Raw genomic sequence first — 19685 nt, 5'->3', positions numbered from 1 at the left:
AGACAGGAGTGAAATCTCGTGTGAAACAGGCACCAGTTTAGGTTAAATGAATCCTGCCCGGCAGCCTGGGGCGTCAAACACCGACAACCTTTTTCTCCTCTCAGTGCCACATGGGAGGATGAATTAAGTGTGTGAACTCGGTTCTTCACTCCCCGAAGGTAAATTGCACTTGGGCTCTGTCTTTCTCTGCTCGAGACTGGGAGAACAACAAAAAAATTGGGAAGGAGATAGAAGAACAATAAGTGGGGAGAAACAAAAATGGGGAGGTGGAGCTTGCAGTGCCATCTCTGCTCCAGGAATCGCTGACCTGATTGAGGCACGTTTGAAAGTTTTATTTTATGATTAAGTTCTTTTATTAATTGTGCTCTTTTTTTAAAAAAAAAGGGAGGGGGGGGGCATGGCCCACATAAATTTGGTTTACTGTTGATAAGACTGGGGTAACGCAGTGCAATCGTTCTGGATTTGTTAGAGAAGGTAGAGAAAGCTGTGCGCCTAGCTCACCCTGGCCGGCTGAAGGAGGTGGGATGGCATCAGGCAGTGGGAGACAGCATTTCACAAGTCGCAGTACCTGTTCCACCCACTCCTTGGGGTCTTTTATAAGAATGTAATGGAAGACTAGTGCAAAAAAATTTAAGTTCCAGACTCAAATTTTAAGTTCCAGACTATTTGTGTCCATTACTTGATTATATTAAATCATGATGTGGAGATGCCGGTGATGGACTGGGGTTGACAATTGTAAACAATTTTACAACACCAAGTTATAGTCCAGCAATTTTATTTTAAATTCACAAGCTTGTGAATTTAAAATAAAATTGCTGGACTATAACTTGGTGTTGTAAAATTGTTTACAATATATTAAATCAGGCAGCTTTACCGCTGACAGCTAGCCCTCAAAAAGCTGGTAGTTTTGGCACGCAAAAAATCCACTTAAAACCATCAAGCATCTGCCCGGAGTTTTAAGTTTTTATGCTTTTCGAATTTAAAAAAAGAACTGAAATGCGGGAGCACAAATGAAACCTGCTTTGTCAAGCAGGAGCTGGAGAGTAATGAAAAAAAAAACAGCTTACTCACAGTATCACAAAGAGCAGATTAACAAGATTAAAAAGTATTGAAATACGACCTGTGAGTCCACACAGAGGTTGGCTACAGCCAAGTAATCCTTCAGCGTACACCCACTGACTGTTCCGAGGGAAAAGTGAACGGCGAGGCTGGGGTGGGAGAGGGGGCTGTTTGACCCCGAGGGAAGCTCTATGTAACACTGTTATCAGCTGAGTGAGTACACTTCCTCTACTAAGCAATCGAGCTGTTGCTGCTCTCGCTCTCTCTCTCTCTCTCTTTTTGGCTTGGTTTCCAAGTGCAGACCGTCAAGCAGAGTTTAGCCATCTATTTTTGCCCAAGTTTTTCCATTGTTCCTAATTTCTTTTAAAAAAAACCACATTCCTTATTTTAATAGCATTTCTTTCAAAAACTAAACTTTCAAAATTGAATTTGCAGATTTACAAGTAAAAATACTTCATGGGCGGATGAGAGTGGGGAATTCATCCCTTCAGGCACAAAACCAATCCTTACACCCAGCTAAAGGAAAAGCACAAAGCTCAGGAATCACTGCAGCCATCCACACCAAAGTCCCAGGTTCAATCCCCAGTCTGTGTTTAGTTGGTCTCAGTATGCTACAAGGCACCTCAGCATCTCCGACTTACAAAAAGGGACAATCATCCAGGGTCCTGTTCATTACCCAGTCTCCTGCTCCAAAGCGCACGTGTACGGAACTCTGCTGAGGACAGGATCAGGCCCAGTTGTGATGCCCCCACCCACCCCACCCGGTCGAAGAGCTTCCAGACACCATTAAGGCTCATACATCGATGATGAGCACTGGGCTGAGGTACCAGAGAATCACCGCACCCCAGCAAGGATCAGGCACCTTCAACAGGGAGGAGGGCTAGGGCAGAACCTAAAATATTAGCACAGAGCCTGGGTTCCAGCACCCAGGGCCACACTGCATTCTGACTGCAAGGCATGAAAAATCCGAGAGGCAACGGGAAGCCAATGAGAAACAGCGCTCGCTTACTCCATGCAGGTGAGTGTGGCGCAGTGCTGCTTCACACTTGAGAACTTAACCACTGCCACCATACTGATCCTCCTAAATTTGCTAGGTGAAGTGCTTTTACCCAGTGAAAGAAAGGAAAGAGAGAGAGAAAGAACAAGAAAGAGACTTGCATTTATATTGCCTCTTTCACAGCCTCAGGACCTCCCAAAGCACTTTGCAGCCAATAAAGTACTTTTGAAGTATAGTCGCTGCTGTAATGTAGGAAACAGTGAGCTATGGAAAGGATTTTATTTTACATTAAAGGCAGTCAGCACATCACTGAACAGTTGACAGAAGAGGGAGCTTTATTCAGACTGCCCAGACTACCAGACAAATTCAGCCCTCTGCTTGTAAAAAAAAAAGGGGACTCAAACTTAGCAGCTTAGCTCAAATCTGTAATTTGGCTCCAGACTCTCCGTAGGCTGAATCCCCTCCAGATAACATTTCGTTCACTAACTTTCAGAGGCCCTGCTCGGAATGTCTGCCTGGAGTAGATGTTACTCATGAGAATAACCAGCAGTATTTCTATAATTGCTCAGCTCTTGTTTAGACACACAAAGATCACACGCAACAAGAGCACAAATGGTTTCAATCAGAACCGTTTCTCTGTGCAATAAAGCAAGAGGGCGCAGCAGCAGCAGACCCAAGGTTTTATAATAACAACAACTACTTTCATTTATATAGCGCCTTTAACGTAGCAAAACATCCCATAGCGCTTCACATGAGCGCTATCAAACAAAAACTGGCACTGAGCCAAATAAGGAGGTATTAGGACAGGTGACCAAAAGCTTGGTCAAAGAGGCAGGTTTTAAGGAGCGTCTTAAAGAGGGAGAGAGAGGTAGAGAGACAGCGAGGTTTAGGGAGGGAATTCCAGAGCTTAGGGCCTAGGCAGCTGAAGGCACGGCCGCCAATGGTGGAGTGAATAAAATCAGGGATGCGCAAGAGGCCAGACTTGGAGGTGCGCAGAGATCTCGGAGGGCTGGAGGAGGTTACAGAGATAGGGAGGGGCGAGGCCATGGAAGGATTTGGAGTACAGACGGGGCAGAAGCACACCACCACCAACCCTAATCACATCCATTAGTCAGCATATGAAATGGGAAAACGGGCGACATCGCAGGCCGAGGAGCTCCAAAAAGTTTCTGGAGGGAGACTTGAACCCACTCAGAAGAAAGAATGCTATCATTGAGCCAAAGCAGCTACCTGTCGAGACGTTACAGTTGGCTTCAGTGCCTTGGAGTTAGGCAGGGAACAGATCAGCCAGGGTTCCCTCTCCTGTTCGTTGCCAGTAGAGCCCGAAGTACAAAGTGAAAAGAATATTTACTCGTTTGTATTTCAGACTTCTGTATGATGATAGATTGAGGTATTAATTTTATATTATAAACACAGCTTGCTGTATCCTGGTAACACAGTATGTTCAGAGGAGCAGAATAAAGGTAATTTGTAGCTGTTTGCCAACACTGAAGGATGTTAATACTCTCTCGTGACTATCATCACTCGTCAAGTACAGGCAACTCAATAGCAGGAAGTGGTGGAGAAAAAAGAAAAACTCTCAAAACTGGATTGCAAAAAAAACCCCAAATGGTACAAGAGCTTCGCAGGCAGATGAGGTCGGATCATAGCTGGGGCAGCAAGTTCATCCCTACAGAGAAAGGAGAGGAAATATAACAGTCAGAATGTACGTCATTCAGCCTCTCATGGCCAGTTACTGGCAGAAAGCTGGGAACAGGTCGCCCGTAACCGGAGTACTGGGAGCAGCACTAGGACAGCCTGGGAATGGTAGCCCCTCACTTTCAAAAGGGAATCGGATAAATACTTGATGGGGAAAAATTTGCAGGGCTATGGGGAAACAGCAGGGGAGTGGGACTAATTGGATAGCTCTTTCAAAGAGCCGGCACAGGATGATTTTGACTCAGCAACGATGAAGGATTTCCCTTATAACTCTGTTTGTGTGTGGGGGCGGGGGGAGGTAACGGGAGGGAGGAAGAAGAAGGATGGGATGGGGGTAGAGTGCTCAACCTTTTGGTCACCGTCTCCGATTATTGGCACCCTGACTGAGGTCGGGAACTCAACACGCGAGCAATCGCGAACAGATTCCGAAAACTTCCGCCGCTGCAAACGCAGGACTTGACCAGTGAATAAATAAGCGTACCGATCAGTAGGTTCCCATATTCAACCCCTGGCTTGTGCTGAGTTAGCTCTCAGCTGGGGCAGTGCTGGGAAACAGTACAACAGGCCTCACAGCACTCCCGGGTAAAGGAAGGAGAAATCAGCCAGGTTTCCGCTCCTGATCAACCAGAGGTTCTTGCTGGAAATACACGTGTGTGAGGATATGATCAAGACAGGCTGTGAGAAACCTCTCACAGCTGACAACCCTCCACGTCGAGACTCATACACGAAAAGCGGCCACTTGGGTGGTACAAAGTGCGAAACTCCTGCAAGCTGTCCGGGTACTTTGGAGAGAAGGAAGGGAAGAACATTTCTGGAGAAAAATTGGTGAGGAAAACAAAAGCATTTTAAAAGGGCAGAAAATGCCAGAGAAATACGCACAGAGATTAATAATGAAATAGGAAGATAGGAGAAATAAAATAATGGCACTGAGTAGGCAGAAGCACATTTATTCGAGGTCAGACCACTTATACAAAAAATAACAAGTTTCAGGATGCATGTATGGATTGCCCCATAATGTATTGTCCAACAATACAATTATATAATAGGCTTTATTGCATCACTGTGTCCTGTATTGAAGAGAAAGCAATCCAGAAATAGGGTTGGCTCACAGTTATGCTGCAGCTAGCTCCATATAGCAGCTGCATCATCGTGACTGTTTTCGACATGTTGGTACTGCACACCGACTCTTTTGGGACGAGATTTAGGAGTCAACAAACAACAGGCCAAGAGTTTTTTTTTTAAACTTACGATGTGGGCATCACTTATTGCTATCTCCAGTTGCCCCGTACAACAGAGTGCCTTGCTCAGCAACTTCAGAGGGCAGTTAAGAGCCAACCAGATGAGTACGGCAGGTTTCTTTCCCTAAAGGACATTAGTGAACCAGTTGGGTTTTTACAACAATCTGACAGTTTCATGGTCGCTTTTACTGATTCCAGTTTTTTATTTCCAGATTTGAGCTGAATTTAAATTCTCAAACTGCCGTGGTGGGATTTGAACTCACATTCTCCGGATTATGAGTCCAGGCTCTCTGGATTACTAGTCCAGTAACATAACCACTGCACTACCATACCTGTAGTACTGTCATATAAGTACGGTGAGAGAGACAGATCCAATCGGTCTCCCTCGAAAAATAAAAGAGTGGAGATGCTGGGAGTGAGGTTTAAATGTATGACTCTGACCAATAAATGAATGCTGAACGTTGTAAGACAAGTCCAATACAAGATGATAGAGGATGGCAAATGGTGCCAAGTCTCTCTGACCTTTGGCAACTCCGTGAAGTTATTGAAAAATATACTAATTCTCACTGGGATCAGTATATCATCCCGTGTTTCTGCATGGAAGTGCAGCATTGTGTTCACAAGACAACTGCAGATGAGGAAAGCCATTCAGTCCATCTTCGTTCATCCAATCAGAATGACCCAGAAGTCTCTCCATTGCAGCATCTAACTGTTGCTTAAAGGATTTTAAGATTTTTGCCTCCACTGCTCTATCGGGAAGTCCTTTCATGCAGTGGTCACTCTATGTGTGAAGAAAAACTTCCCGATATCAGTCCTGAATTTGTCCTTTATTAGTTTGAACCTGTGTCCCCTTGTCCTACTGTTACAGGGTAGTTTGAAGTAATTTTCTGAATACTGTTTACTATCTGATAGACCTCGAAAACATCATCAACTCTCAGTTGTCTCCTTTCTGAGCTGAAAAGTCCAAGTCTGCCCAGTCTTCCCTCGTACTTCAGGCCCGACACTGGGGCTCAGTCTCATGGTTCCTCTCCGCACTGCCTCTGCTGCTTAAATGTTTCCCTTGTGTCTGTGATCGGAAACTACACAATGTGAGCATGACTTTCTCTGACTTGTAAGCAACTGGATAATTTCTACATTAAATTTTAATCACTAGTCGATCTCTTGGGGCAGGAAGGAGAGAGGAGAGGAGAGAAGGGGGAGGTGGAGAGTGGAAGGAGGACGTGGTGAAGGAGTAGGGGAGAAGAGTAAGGGGATGGGAAGTAGGATGGAGAGAGGAGGAAAGGCAGGACTGGGGGGGGAAAAAGGAAAGGCAGGACTGGGGGGGGGGGGGGGAAGAGGAAAGGCAGGACTTGGGGGGGTGGGAAGAGGAAAGGCAGGACTGGGGGGGGGGAGGGAAGAGGAAAGGCAGGACTGGGGGGGGAGGGAAGAGGAAAGGCAGGACTGGGGGGGGAGGGGGGGGGGAGAGGAAAGGCAGGACTGGGGGGGGGGTGGGGAGAGGAAAGGCAGGACTGGGGGGGGGAGGGAAGAGGAAAGGCAGGACTGGGGGGGGGGGAGGGAAGAGGAAAGGCAGGACTGGGGGGGGGGAGGGAAGAGGAAAGGCAGGACTGGGGGGGAGGGGGGGAGGGGAGAGGAAAGGCAGGACTGGGGGGGGGGGGAGGAAAGGCAGGACTTGGGGGGGGGGGGGGGAGAGAGGAAAGGCAGGACTGGGGGGGGGGGAAGAGAGGAAAGGCAGGACTGGGGGGGGGGGAAGAGAGGAAAGGCAGGACTGGGGGGGGGGGGGGGGGGGAGAGGAAAGGCAGGACTGGGGGGGGTGCGGGGAGAGAAAGAGGAAAGGCAGGACTGGTGGGGGAGGGGGGGAAGAAAGAGGAAAGGCAGGACTTGGGGGGGGGGGGGGAAGAAAGAGGAAAGGCAGGACTGGGGGGGAAGAGGAGATGGTAGAGGAGAATGGGAAAGGAAGATTCAAGGGTCACAATTCTTTGTAGTGTGGGGGAGGTGTGAGGTTGGCGGGGGAGCGGGGGGGGGGGGGGCGCAGTGGAGGTGGGGGGGCAGTCAGGTCCATTTTTCCTGCTTGGGGTTGGCCCAAGCCAGATTTTCATTTTAAGTGAGAGATGCCATGGTTTGGTCATACTTTGCTTATCTTTCTATTGCTGGACTAGATCGCACAGTCTCTATTCCGACTGGCGAGATCAGCTTTCCTGCTGCTGGCTCCAATACTCTGTAATGGTTCACTATCCGGGTCTTATTAGTGCCTTTTCACACTGGATCCAATGAGATACTGAGGTACTAAACCATAATAAATCTACAGATAAGGCTACACTTACCTGATTGTTCTTGTCATGCACAGTTTCTGTTGTGAGCAGGAAGAGGCGTGCTAGCTGTGGCCATTTCTGAGGAACAGGTAAGTATTTTCATATTTTCCCTGTCACTATTCCTTGGAGTTGAGCCAGAAAATTATAGCTGCAGTCCAGTTCAGTGATATTTCACTTCTAAATTCCTGTGTCTTTGCACAGTAAGTAGTTGCTGTAGCTTTCTGGTAAGAGAAGGTTCATTACAGTGACGCTGTCATAAAACTTTGGTGCTCCACTGTTTGCAATCTGTCACATAATGCGATGTTTACAACACCTATAGGACTCGAGGCCACTCACCATTTTTAGACTGTGTCCAATAATCGTAGAGTTTCATCATTCCAACCACCCAGTCCCCCCCGTAAACTGTAAGCAGTGATTTTTAAAGGGTTTTTTTTATTAATGATAAAATAAAGTGCCCAGCAAACCTTTTTTCAATTATTTCACCAATGCACAATGCAATGGTGTAAATCACATTGCTAAACTTTGTCATTTAGAATCATAGAAGTTTACAACGTGGAAACAGGCCCTTCGGCCCAACATGTCCATGTCGCCCAGTTTATACCACTAAGCTAGTCCCAATTGCCTGCACTTGGCCCATATCCCTCTATACCCATCTTACCCATGTAACTGTCCAAAAGCTTTTTAAAAGACAAAATTGTATCCGCCTCTACTACTGCCTCTGGCAGCTCGTTCCAGACACTCACCACCCTTTGAGTGAAAAAATTGCCCCTCTAGACCCTTTTGTATCTCTGATATTCTGTCTGATGTTACCACAATGTTAGTCCAGATGGGCTCCCACCTGAGCAAAATGTTTCTCTTGCCCCAAACACGTTTTTCAAGAAGAACATTTAAGAACCTCTAATCTCCTTTGTCGAGGTGAGGAGGCTGCTGTGTTATGATGAAGAACGAGTGAAGAATTAGGAGCATATCAAACTACAGGAGCAAGACTCTTCACCTGAACCCCTTCCACACCCCAAGAGAGGGTATTCAAGGCTCGTGACACTGCAACACCCAGCTTCTACTTCATGCAGTGTACACACTGAGTCACTCTTTCCTACGCTAAATGTAAATCAAAGGCCCTTCTGACTGCTCCTCGAGTGTGTTGACGCAGACATTACCCATTTAGCTAAGTTGGTTCTCCGCATCTCAGCTGACAGGGAGGGGCCATTCTACTTGGAAACAGCACAGGAGATCAACTCTAACATACAACAGGCACTACAGCTATATATTCCAATATACACAGGGTATTCTATCTGCTGTAATATATTAAACCCGTAAATTAATATACAGGGAATTCTACACATAATCATACAACAGGGCCACATTCTACCCCCATTCCAATAGAGACAGGATATTCTACACCCTGGGATGTAATATACACGGTGTACTCTGTGGTTTGTTGTATAATAGATACAGGTATTTTACCCCTACAATATAGTATATACATACACGCACATAGTATGCCACCTGCTGTAATATATTCTGCCGCCTTCATTATATCAAATGTTCTATCCCAAATAATCTAGTATAGAACATTCGATCCCCAGTAATATAATGACTACAGAGCATCTATCCCCTGTAATATATCGCGAATAGGCATTCTATCCCTTCCGATATATGTCCTGCCCCACCAGGGGGAGGTGGGGGGGCACATCCTGGAAACGCCCTCCCACCTTATAGGACTGACCACCCTATCGGCTGGTGTAAACAACAACGACATGCATTTATATAGCACCTTTAACGCAGTAAAACATCCCAAGGCACTTCACAGGAGCGTTATCAAACAAAATTTAACACCAAGCCACTTAAGGAGGTTTTAGGACAAGTGACCAAAAGCTTGGACAAAGCGATAAGTTTTAAGGAGTGTCTTAAAAGAGGAGAGAGAGGTGGAGAGGTTTAGGGAGACAATTCCAGAGCTTAGGGTCTAGGCAGCTGAAAGCATGGCCGCCAATGGTGGAGCGATTAAAATCGGGGCTGCGCAGGAGGCCAGAATTGAAGGAGCGCAGAGATCTCGGAGGTTTGTAGGGCTGGAGCAGGCTACAGAGATAGGGAGGGGCGAGGCCATGGAGGGATTTGAAAACAAGGATGAGAATTTTAAAACTGAGGCTTTCCCAGAGCGGGAGCCAATGTAGGTCAGCGAGCACAGGGGTGATGGGTGAATGGGACTTGGTGCGAGTTAGGATACGGGCAGCAGATTTTTGGATGAGCTCAAGTTTATGGAGGGTGGAAGGTGGGAGGCCGGCCAGGAGAGCATTGGAATAGTCAAGCCCAGGAGGTAACAGAGGCATGGATGAGGGTTTCAGCAGCAGATGAGCTGAGGTAGGGGCGGAGACGGGCGATGTTACGGAGGTGGAAGTATGCGATCATGGTGATGGAGAGGATATGTGATCAGAAGCTCATCAGAGGGTCAGATAGGACGCCAGGGTTGCGAACGGTCTGGTTCGGCCTCAGACAGTGGCCAGGGAGAGGGATGGAGTCGGTGGCTAGGGAACGGAGTTTGTGGTGGGGACCGAAGACAATGGCTTCGGTCTTCCCAATATTTAGTTGGAGGAAATTTTTGCTCATCCAGTCGGACAAATCAGAGACAGTGGAGGGGTTGAGAGAGGTGGTGGTGAGTTACAGCTGAGTGTTATCAGTGCACATGTGGAATCTGACGTCGTGTTTTCGGATTATGTTGCCGAGGGGCAGCATGTAAATGAGAAATATCAGGGGGCCAAGGATAGATCCTTGGGGGACTCCAGAGGTAACGATGCGGGAGAGGGAAGAGAAGCCATTGCAGGTGATTCTCTGGCTATGACTGGATAGATAAGAATGGAACCACGTGAGGGCAGTCCCACCCAGCTGGACGACGGAGGAGAGGTGCTGGAGGAGGATGGTGTGGTCAACCGTGTCAAAGGCCGCAGACAGGTCGAGAAGGATGAGGAGGGATAGTTTACCACGGTCACAGTCACATAGGATGTCATTTGTGACTTTGATAAGGGCCGTTTCAGTACTGTGGCAGGGGTGGAAACCTGATTGGAGGGATTCAAACATGGAGTTGGGGGGAAAGATGGGCACGGATTTGGGAAGCGACGGCAGTTCAAGGATTTTGGAGAGGAAAGGGAGGTTTGGAGATGGGGCAATAGTTTGCAAGGACAGAGGGGTCAAGGGTCGATGATGACAGCAAGTTTGAAGGGGAGGGGGAAAGTACCTGAGGAGAGGGAACCGTTTACAATATCAGCTAACATGGGGGCCAGGAAGGGAAGTTGGGCGGTCAGCAGTTTAGTGGGAATAGGGTCAAGGGAGCAGGAGGTGGGTCTCATGGTCAAGGTGAGCTCAGAGGGCATGAGGGGAGATAGGAGAGAAACTAGAGAAAGATGTCAATTCAGGGCTAAGGCAAGGAGGAACCTTAGGGGAAGTTTGGCTTGGTGGGCTAGGGGTAGGAAGGGAAGAGGCAGAGGCAGCTGAATGGATGGTCTCAATCTCGGTGACAAAGTAGTCCATGAGCTCCTTGCAGTTTTTGTTGGAGGTGAGGGTGGAGGGGGCAGGGGGGAGGGGTTTAAGAAGACGCTTTGTAGTGGAGAGGAGAAACCGGTGAGGGAACGGAGTTTGGCTTCAGTCAATAGCTTCGGTCTTCCCAATATCTGGTGGGAGGAAATTTCTGCTCATCCAGTGCTGGATGTCGGACAAGCAGTGTGACAAACGAGAGACAGCGGAAGGGTCGAGAGAGGTGGTGGTGAGGTCGAGCCGGGTGTTGTCAGCGAACATGTGGAACCTGACGTGCTTTCGGATGATGTCGCTGAGGGGCTGCATGTATAGGAGATATAGGAGGGGGCCAAGGATAGATCCTTGGGGGACTCCAGAGGTAATGGTCCCTAACCATAAAGACGTCTACAGCCATGGAAGGAGAATTCACGTTGCAACCTGTTTGTTAATCTGCCTGTGAATCCTCAATACTGCCATCAAATGGCACAATAACTTGCTCACCTATCCTCAGTTCAGATTCCACCAAAACCGGGGGTTCTAGACTTCGTCACAGCCTCGATCCAGACGCGAATGCAAGAGCTGAACGTTAGAGGAGAAGTGAGTGTAACTGCTCTCTGCGTCAAGGCAGTACTTGACCGAGTGTGGCACCAAGGAACCCTTGCAAAACTGATCTCAATGATAGTCAAAGGGAAGACCATTGAGTGGCTGGAGTCATAGCTGATACAAAGAAAGATGATCATGGGTGTCATCATAACCTCAGGAGACTGCTCCAGGGGTTCCTCAGCCCAACCATCTTCAACTGCGTCATCAATGACCTTCCCTCCATCATAAGGTCAGGAGTGGGGCAGTTCACTGATGATTCCATCAGAGTTCAACTTCATTCATAACTTCTCTGATAGTGCAGCAGCCCATGCCAGCCTACAGCAGGACCTGGATAACATCCAGACTTGTGTTTAACAAGTGTAAAGTAACATTCATAGCACACAAGTGTCAGGGAATGACTCTCCAACAAGAGAAAGCCCAACCACCTCTCCCTGACCTTCAATGGCACCACCACCATGTAGTTCCCCCACCCTCAACACCTTGTGGAGAAAGCTGATCAGGACCAGCCATATCAACACTATGACTGTAAGAGTTGGGCAGAGATCCAGTACCCTGTGGCGAGTGGCTCACCTCCTGTTCCCTCAAAACCGCTTCACTGTCTACAAGACTCAAGTCAGGAGTGTTATGAAATACTCACCACTCTTCTGGATGGGCGCAGCCGCAACACTTGAAGAGCTCAACACCATCTGGACACAGCAGTCCAATGATCAGTACTCCTGCCACCGGACTCAATATCCCAATATACTGGCACATTCCCAGAGACCCCTTCAAATACTGGCACATTCCCAGGGATCCCTCAAGTACTGTCACAATCCCAAGGGGCCCCTTGCCCTAACTCTTAAAACACATCAGCCACCCAAAAAAAAAATAGTGCAATGTTTTAAGCAAATGATTTTTGATTAGCTTACAGGCTCAGAAGTAATGACCTAGTAAATCAGCAAATAAAGAAATTTGATGAGGCAGCCTCAATTCTAATGACCACTCAACCTTGCACCATCCAACCCCTTATGACCCCCAGGGTAAAGTGACTTTGACGTTTGAAAACCTGTGTTGTGAAGCATGCAATCTGACCAGCAGAGATAGAGAATTTATTTTTGACTACAGGTCAACTAGCATTCTGGTACTGAATGTTGTGTGAGTTAGTGCAATCTGTGATTAGGATGCGGTGGGGAGTGGAGGTGTTCAGGACGAGTCAGCCTGCTGGTGGATCACTACAGACTATAAATACACATATATTATATAAGCACATACGTGCCATGGACATTCCCGAGATGGACCTTTGCACTACAGTTTGAACATGACCGTCGGCTCCTGATGCAAGTGCCGGACATCGTTAGGGAGCCAGGTTATCTGAACAGCTCATTCAACAAGCTGCCTCTGGTGGTTGCCATGGTGTAACTGGGGGAGAAGTGTAGGAGCGGGGTGGGGAGGGGGGGCACCTGCACCATGCGTAGCAGACAAACCAAATCCCCTCATTACTGGGTTCTTTAAGGGCGGCCAACCCTCTTCATTATTCAGCAAGGCAACGGCGAGGGAAAGGCACAGAGAGAAGCAGCAGCAGGCAGCCCACGCAGCCCCTTGTGGAACAAAAGCTCAGACAACGCACAAAGATGCCAGGCTTTCTTTTCACCAGTTAATTACATTAATTTCTCCCCTTTGTGGATGGGGACGTGTACTGAAAGCTCACAGGCTGGCTCCCTCCAGCCTCTTCTGCTTTTCCAACTTGCATAATGCCAGGCACTGACAGCGGACTGTACATGTGACCGCACTGAGATTTTCGCATTCAACTTAAAAACAAAACAAAAAGGTCCGGGTATTCTTTGAATAAAGTGTCTAACTGTCCCGTTTAACAAAAAAAAACAGTTTACAATGGTGTCAGCTGTGGCTCAGTGGGTAGCACTCTCGCCTCGGAGTCAGAAGGGTTTGGTTTAAGTCCCACTCCACAGCCTCGTGCACAAAATCTAGGCTTACACTCCAGTGCAGTACATCTGAAAGACGGCACCTCCGACAGTGCAGCACTCCCTCAGTACTGCACTGGGAGTTGTCAGCCTAGATTTTGTGCTCAAGTTTCTGGAGCAGGACTTGAACCCACAACCTTCTGATTCAGAGGCAAGGGTGCTACCCACTGAGCCACGGCTACTGAGGCCCTGTCTGCCCACTCAGGTGGATGTAAAAGATCCCACAGCACTAGTTCAAAGAAGAGCAGGGGAATTCTCCAGGCTGTCCTGGCCAATAGTTACCCCTCAAGCAACATCACTAAAACCAATCACTTCAAAAGTACTTCATTGGCTGTAATGCACTTTGGAAGGTCGTGAAAGGCACTACATAAATGCAAGATATACATACACACACACACACACATATATACACAGGCACGCACACACTATATATATGTATATGTGCATACACACACACACACACGCGTATACAACACGCATATATACACGCACACACAATTATTACAAGTTTTATAATGTGACCATTCAGGAACACATCACCACATACAATGAGAGTTTTGTTAGCCCTGGGTCACCCTGCATCGCTCCCAGGCCAAGCAACTCTACAACAGATTTACAAACAGGCTGTATTGCAGCAAGACATTGACGCAGTTTGGCACAGCTCCTTTAACCACTTGCGTTAAACTTCACACTTCCCTGACAGAAATAAGGTCCACTTTCACAGAAGCTCTTTCACTGGATGAGAAAGCTCAGTACTGCTCAGTGTACTTTATTATGTTATTGTGTCATGTTAGGGTTTCTTCTGCTGCAGGGAGTCCCAAATATGACCATGACCTTTCCACATTGCGATACTGGGGGCGAGGAAACTGGTGACTCAAATCAACAGCGCCTGGGATCTTACTGACCCGCTCACCAACGTACACACCGAAAATAACAAGCTCCACCCTCTGCTATCTGCAGAGTCTGTCCACGTGAGTCATCTTGTGGGGTCTCCCTCAACAGTTTCTGTTTTAAAAACCCACAAACATTTACAGATTTTTGTCAGCAAGGCTTGCAAAAGATGGGAGTTTTTAAAAGTCAGGGTGTATTTATTTTTCCTTCTCTTGCCCCTCCCCTCGCTCCCCTTCCTCTGCGAAGGCATTAACTGGGACACAGTTCCAGGGGTGGCACTCACCCTCCATTCCTCGCCCATTATTAACGAGTGTGCCGTGACAGTCAGTCTTAGCAGGCCACTCTACCATGGGGGGCATCACATCCCAGTTCAATCCCGAGCCCACCCAACATCACGCACAGTTCCAGCAGGGCTTGGTGGAAAGCAATTTGGAAGAAGAGTTCTGGTTGACTTTCCTCAACTAACCCAAGGGCATCAAGGCAATGGTGGGGACCTAACTCAGCACAGTCCAGAGATCGAACCTGGGACCTTCGAGATCTGTATTTCTGAGCCATTCAGAGCAGCTAAGTGTGTTTATGAAAAGAGTTTTAGTCATAGACAGTTTTGAATACGTCATGCTCGCAGCATTTGCTGCAGAATTACTTCTCAATAAGTCTGAAGCAAAGATCATTCATTCTACCATGTGACAACGCCACACATGACCAAGGTGTTCAACAGCAGTCAGTGTCTGCAGTGATGGCTTCTACACACAATAAAACTACCTCAGAAACTAAACAGTGCAGAACCTAACAAAGAGAAACACCATCACTGATTTCATCAAACTAATTCCAGCATTTACATCACAGTTAAAACCATCTCAACCCCTCAATTCGATTCTAGCCTGTACCTCAATCCCAGGTATCCGTCATTCTATATATTAACCATGGGTTAAAAACCTCTGGGAGAACGTGATGGAGTGAGTTAAAACACTGTCCTTTGACCTCTGAGACTGAGTGATGCAATGGGTTAAAACACTGACCTTTTACTCTGGGACTGAGTGATGCAACGGGTTAAAACACTGACCTTTTACTCTGGGACTGAGTGATGCAATGGGTTAAAACACTGACCTTTTACTCTGGGACTGAGTGATGCAATGGGTTAAAACACTGACCTTTTACTCTGGGTCTGAGTGATGCAATGGGTTAAAACACTGACCTTTTACTCTGGGACTGAGTGATGCAATGGGTTAAAACACTGACCTTTTACTCTGGGTCTGAGTGATGCAATGGGTTAAAACACTGATCTTTTACCTCTGAGACCTGGATTTGACTGCATTCCAGACTGATGCTATGATACAGGGTGTTCTGTGAAACGAGTTTCTGGCAATTACAGCTCAGCAATGACTGCACACAAAGTTCTCGCATACACGTGTTTAGTTAGGTGATCGCACTTCCAGAGGTTATAAGAATGGCTGCTGTGGAAAGTGGAAAAATGCACATTGGTGCAGCAAGAGGCACTCTTGGATTGTGGTTACCGCACATTGCTGCCTAAGTATATATTTCTGCATCTAACCCCATGCTGCACCTCACATAGACACACAGGCAGAGGCTTTGGAGCACGTGATATCAAGAAACGGCTGAGTGCACTGGATACAGCAAAGGCTGTGGGCCCCGACAACATCCCGGCTGTCGTACTGAAGACTTGTGCTCCAGAACTAGCTGCGCCTCGAGCCAAGCTGTTCCAGTACAGCTACAACACTGGCATCTACCCGACAATGTGGAAAATTGCCCAGGTATGTCCTGTCCACAAAAAGCAGGACAAATCCAATCCGGCCAATTACCGCCCCATCAGTCTACTCTCAATCATCAGCAAAGTGATGGAAGGTGTCGTCGACAGTGCTATCAAGCGGCACTTACTCACCAATAACCTGCTCACCGATGCTCAGTTTGGGTTCCGCCAGGACCACTCGGCTCCAGACCTCATCACAGCCTTGGTCCAAACATGGACAAAAGAGCTGAATTCCAGAGGTGAGGTGAGAGTGACTGCCCTTGACATCAAGGCAGCATTTGACAGAGTGTGGCACCAAGGAGCCCGAGTAAAATTGAAGTCAATGGGAATCAGGGGGAAAACTCTCCAGTGGCTGGAGTCATACCTGGCACAAAGGAAGATGGTAGTGGTTGTTGGAGGCCAATCATCTCAGCCCCAGGACATTGCTGCAGGAGTTCCTCAGGGCAGTGTCCTAGGCCCAGCCATCTTCAGCTGCTTCATCAATAACATTCCCTCCATCATAAGGTCAGAAATGGGGATGTTCTCTGATGATTGCACAGCGTTCAGTTCCATTCGCAACCCCTCAGATAATGAAGCAGTCCGAGCCCACATTCAGCAAGACCTGGACAACATCCAGGCTTGGGCTGATAAGTGGCAAGTAACATTCGCGCTAGACAAGTGCCAAGCAATGACCATCTCCAACAAGAGAGAGTCTAACCACCTCCCCTTGACATTCAACGGCATTACCATCGCCAAATCCCCCACCAACATCATCCTGGGGGTCACCATTGACCAGAAACTTAACTGGACCAGCCATATAAATACTGTGGCGACAAGAGCAGGTCACAGGCTGGGTGTTCTGTGGCGAGTGACTCACCTCCTGACTCCCCAAAGCCTTTCCACCATTTACAAGGCACAAGTCAGGAGTGTGATGGAATACTCTCCACTTGCCTGGATGAGTGCAGCTCCAACAACACCACTCAAGAAGCTCAACACCATCCAGGACAAAGCAGCCCGCTTGATTGGCACCCCATCCACCACCCTAAACATTCACTCCCTTCACCACCGGCGCACTGTGGCTGCAGTGTGTACCATCCACAGGATGCACTGCAGCAACTCGCCAAGGTTTCTTCGACAGCACCTCCCAAACCCGCGACCTCTACCACCTAGAAGGACAAGGGAAGCAGGTCCTTGGGAACAACACACCTGCACGTTCCCCTCCAAGTCACACACCATCCCGACTTGGAAATATATCGCCGTTCCTTCATCGTCGCTGGGTCAAAATCCTGGAACTCCCTTCCCAACAGCACTGTGGGAGAACCTTCACCACACGGACTGCAGCGGTTCAAGAAGGCGGCTCACCACCACCTTCTCAAGGGCAATTAGGGATGGGCAATAAATGCTGGCCTCGCCAGCGACGCCCACATCCCATGAACAAATTTTAAAAAAGGTCTCCATCCTGGCTGCTGAAGGCGGTGGCGGGTGCTGCTCGGCACAATGTTTGAACCCTTTGTTTAGACCTGTTTATTTTTGCCTTCCAGCAGTGATGCGATAAGGGTGTGTTTCGCCTACGCCCCCTACATTGCTGACTTACTCTGTCCATGTCCAGCTGTCGGCTGTTCCCACAACAATACGAGCTCTGCTCCCTGAGCTAATCAGACAAACTCATACCACACATTAACCTTTCCCCTAAACCCATCGAGGCCCCAATTACTCACCACCTACACCGTGCGGCAACGTAGCAATTCCCATCGGCCAAAGTAGTTTTCTCAACGCCATGGCAACTCAATGCTGGGCATGAGTAAAAAATGTATTTTCACACATTTTGTCATTTTCAATTTTAAAAAAAGAAAGCGGAATTTTTCCCCCCAGCACTATGGAACATTGTCTCTTCACCTTGGCTCCTAGCCAAGAAATTCCTTGAGGTGCTGAAGACATCACCCACCCCTTCTGCTCCCTGCGAGCGGGAGATGCTGAGCAAGTGTTCACTTTTAGGGAAAGTTCCCATGAGCAAAGATGCAACTAGAGTTGAGCGGCTCTTTGTGGGAAAATATATACACCGCAAGAGCGTAGCTACAGGGATTGGGCTGGCTGAGGACTTCTTATCTTTTTCACAGGCACCTTAATGACATGATTCTGAGGACAGTTTCTTTTTTAATTCATTATATATAAATTATCCGAACCCCTTGATTAGATTCTTGCCTGTAACTCTCTCCCAGGTATCCATTATTCTATATATAAACAATCTGAACTCCTCGATTAGATTCCAGCCTGTAACTCACTCCCGGGTATCCATTATTCTAGATATAAACCATCTGAACCCCTCGATTAGACTCCAGCCTGTAACTCATTCCTATGTATCATTATTATTGCATTGTGCGTGTATAGGGCTCAGCTTTTTGTTTGTGTATAAGGATCTAATTTTAAATGTATGAGTATTTGGTTGTTATGTGTATAAGGGTATTTGGATTTTCAATGTATGGGGGTGGGGGCTTGAATTTTTGTATAATTATACGCACCCACACATGTATCCAGTCCCCTGTACAAAATAATCAATACTCCAGAGTAAGTCAGAGATCTACATTTTCAAACATTATGACTAAATACAGATTATATATGGTAACACGGCACACTGCAGTATATTGTGCACTAAACTGTGTGCTATGCCGTACATTAATACTATCTTAAACAGTACTGCAATGGTACACATAACACTCTCTATCCGCTCCAATGTACAGATGCTGATTACACAGAAATGCAAAGTCATTTTATTAAAAGATAATTTTTTGATAACAGGAAAATACTGAAAAGGTCATGAGAAAGTTAAAGGAGGTTGCAGAGAATCGCAAACTAATCTGTTAATAGGAAGCACACTGCGCTGTAACCAGAGGTAGCTGCACTAACAGTCCCACATATTCTCAAAACCATTTAAAACCCTGAACAAGGTAATTCCCCCGCGGCTCACCCTTCACAGATAAGCAATCAACAAAACATCACCTTACCAATTCACTCCGTACACCAGTCACTAGGTATGTGCTTTCTATATTTCTTCCCCAGAGGCAGGAAATTAAGATTGCCAGTACAACAGATTCGAAAAGGACTACCAAACTCTAAACACACAAGGTAGAAATTAGTCGCAATTTTAAATTGCGGCGAAAGGAATTTGATTTGAGAGCATCAAACACTCGGACCATAACATCACCAGCAGTCATTTCTACCCTCATCTCCTTAAAAAATCTTCTCAGGACACCCCAAAGTGATTCACAGCCAATGGATTTTTTTCTCAAGTGTCGACACTGTTGTTTAGGCAAATGTGCAATCTGTGCCCAGCAACTGAGATGAGGGACCAGTTCATCAGTTTTTGATGGTTCTAGCCGAGGAGAAATTACAGCCAACACACCAGAAGAACCTCATGCTCGTCTTTAAATAATGCCATCCCCACTGGATCTTTTACATCCACCTGAAAAGGACGACAGGGACTCCGTTTAACGTCGCACGTGAAAGATGGCAGATTGACAATGCAGCACTCCCTCACTACTGCACTGAAATGTCAGTCCAGATTACATGTTCAAGATCTAAAATGGAGTTTAAACCAACAACCTTCTAACTCAGAGCGAGAGTGCTACCAAGGGCTCACGGTTGGGTAGGTCAGTCGGTCGGTGATGAACCGTGGTTGGGTGG

At 47.3% G+C, this 19685-nt stretch overlaps 1 protein-coding gene across 6 annotated transcripts in view; it reads right to left on the bottom strand.

Annotated features, from left to right (window-relative positions):
- The window catches only part of dgkza (diacylglycerol kinase, zeta a), a 432154-nt gene that overhangs the window by 330213 nt on the left and 82256 nt on the right, over positions 1–19685 (bottom strand). For 4 of the 6 annotated variants that reach the window (XM_067993673.1, XM_067993675.1, XM_067993674.1 and 1 more), the window contains exon 1: positions 1121–1225. The exons of the other annotated variants lie outside the window; for them this stretch is intronic. The gene's annotated coding sequence lies outside the window, so the exon portion shown is untranslated. Of the gene's footprint in view, positions 1–1120; positions 1226–19685 lie in introns of those variants that run through there. 6 annotated transcript variants of the gene reach the window in all.

Source organism: Heptranchias perlo, chromosome 12 (genome assembly GCF_035084215.1).
Source record: "Heptranchias perlo isolate sHepPer1 chromosome 12, sHepPer1.hap1, whole genome shotgun sequence".
Lineage (NCBI taxonomy): Eukaryota > Metazoa > Chordata > Chondrichthyes > Hexanchiformes > Hexanchidae > Heptranchias > Heptranchias perlo.
Note: the sequence above shows the minus strand (reverse complement) of the source record. Positions and strands in the feature narration are given on the sequence as shown.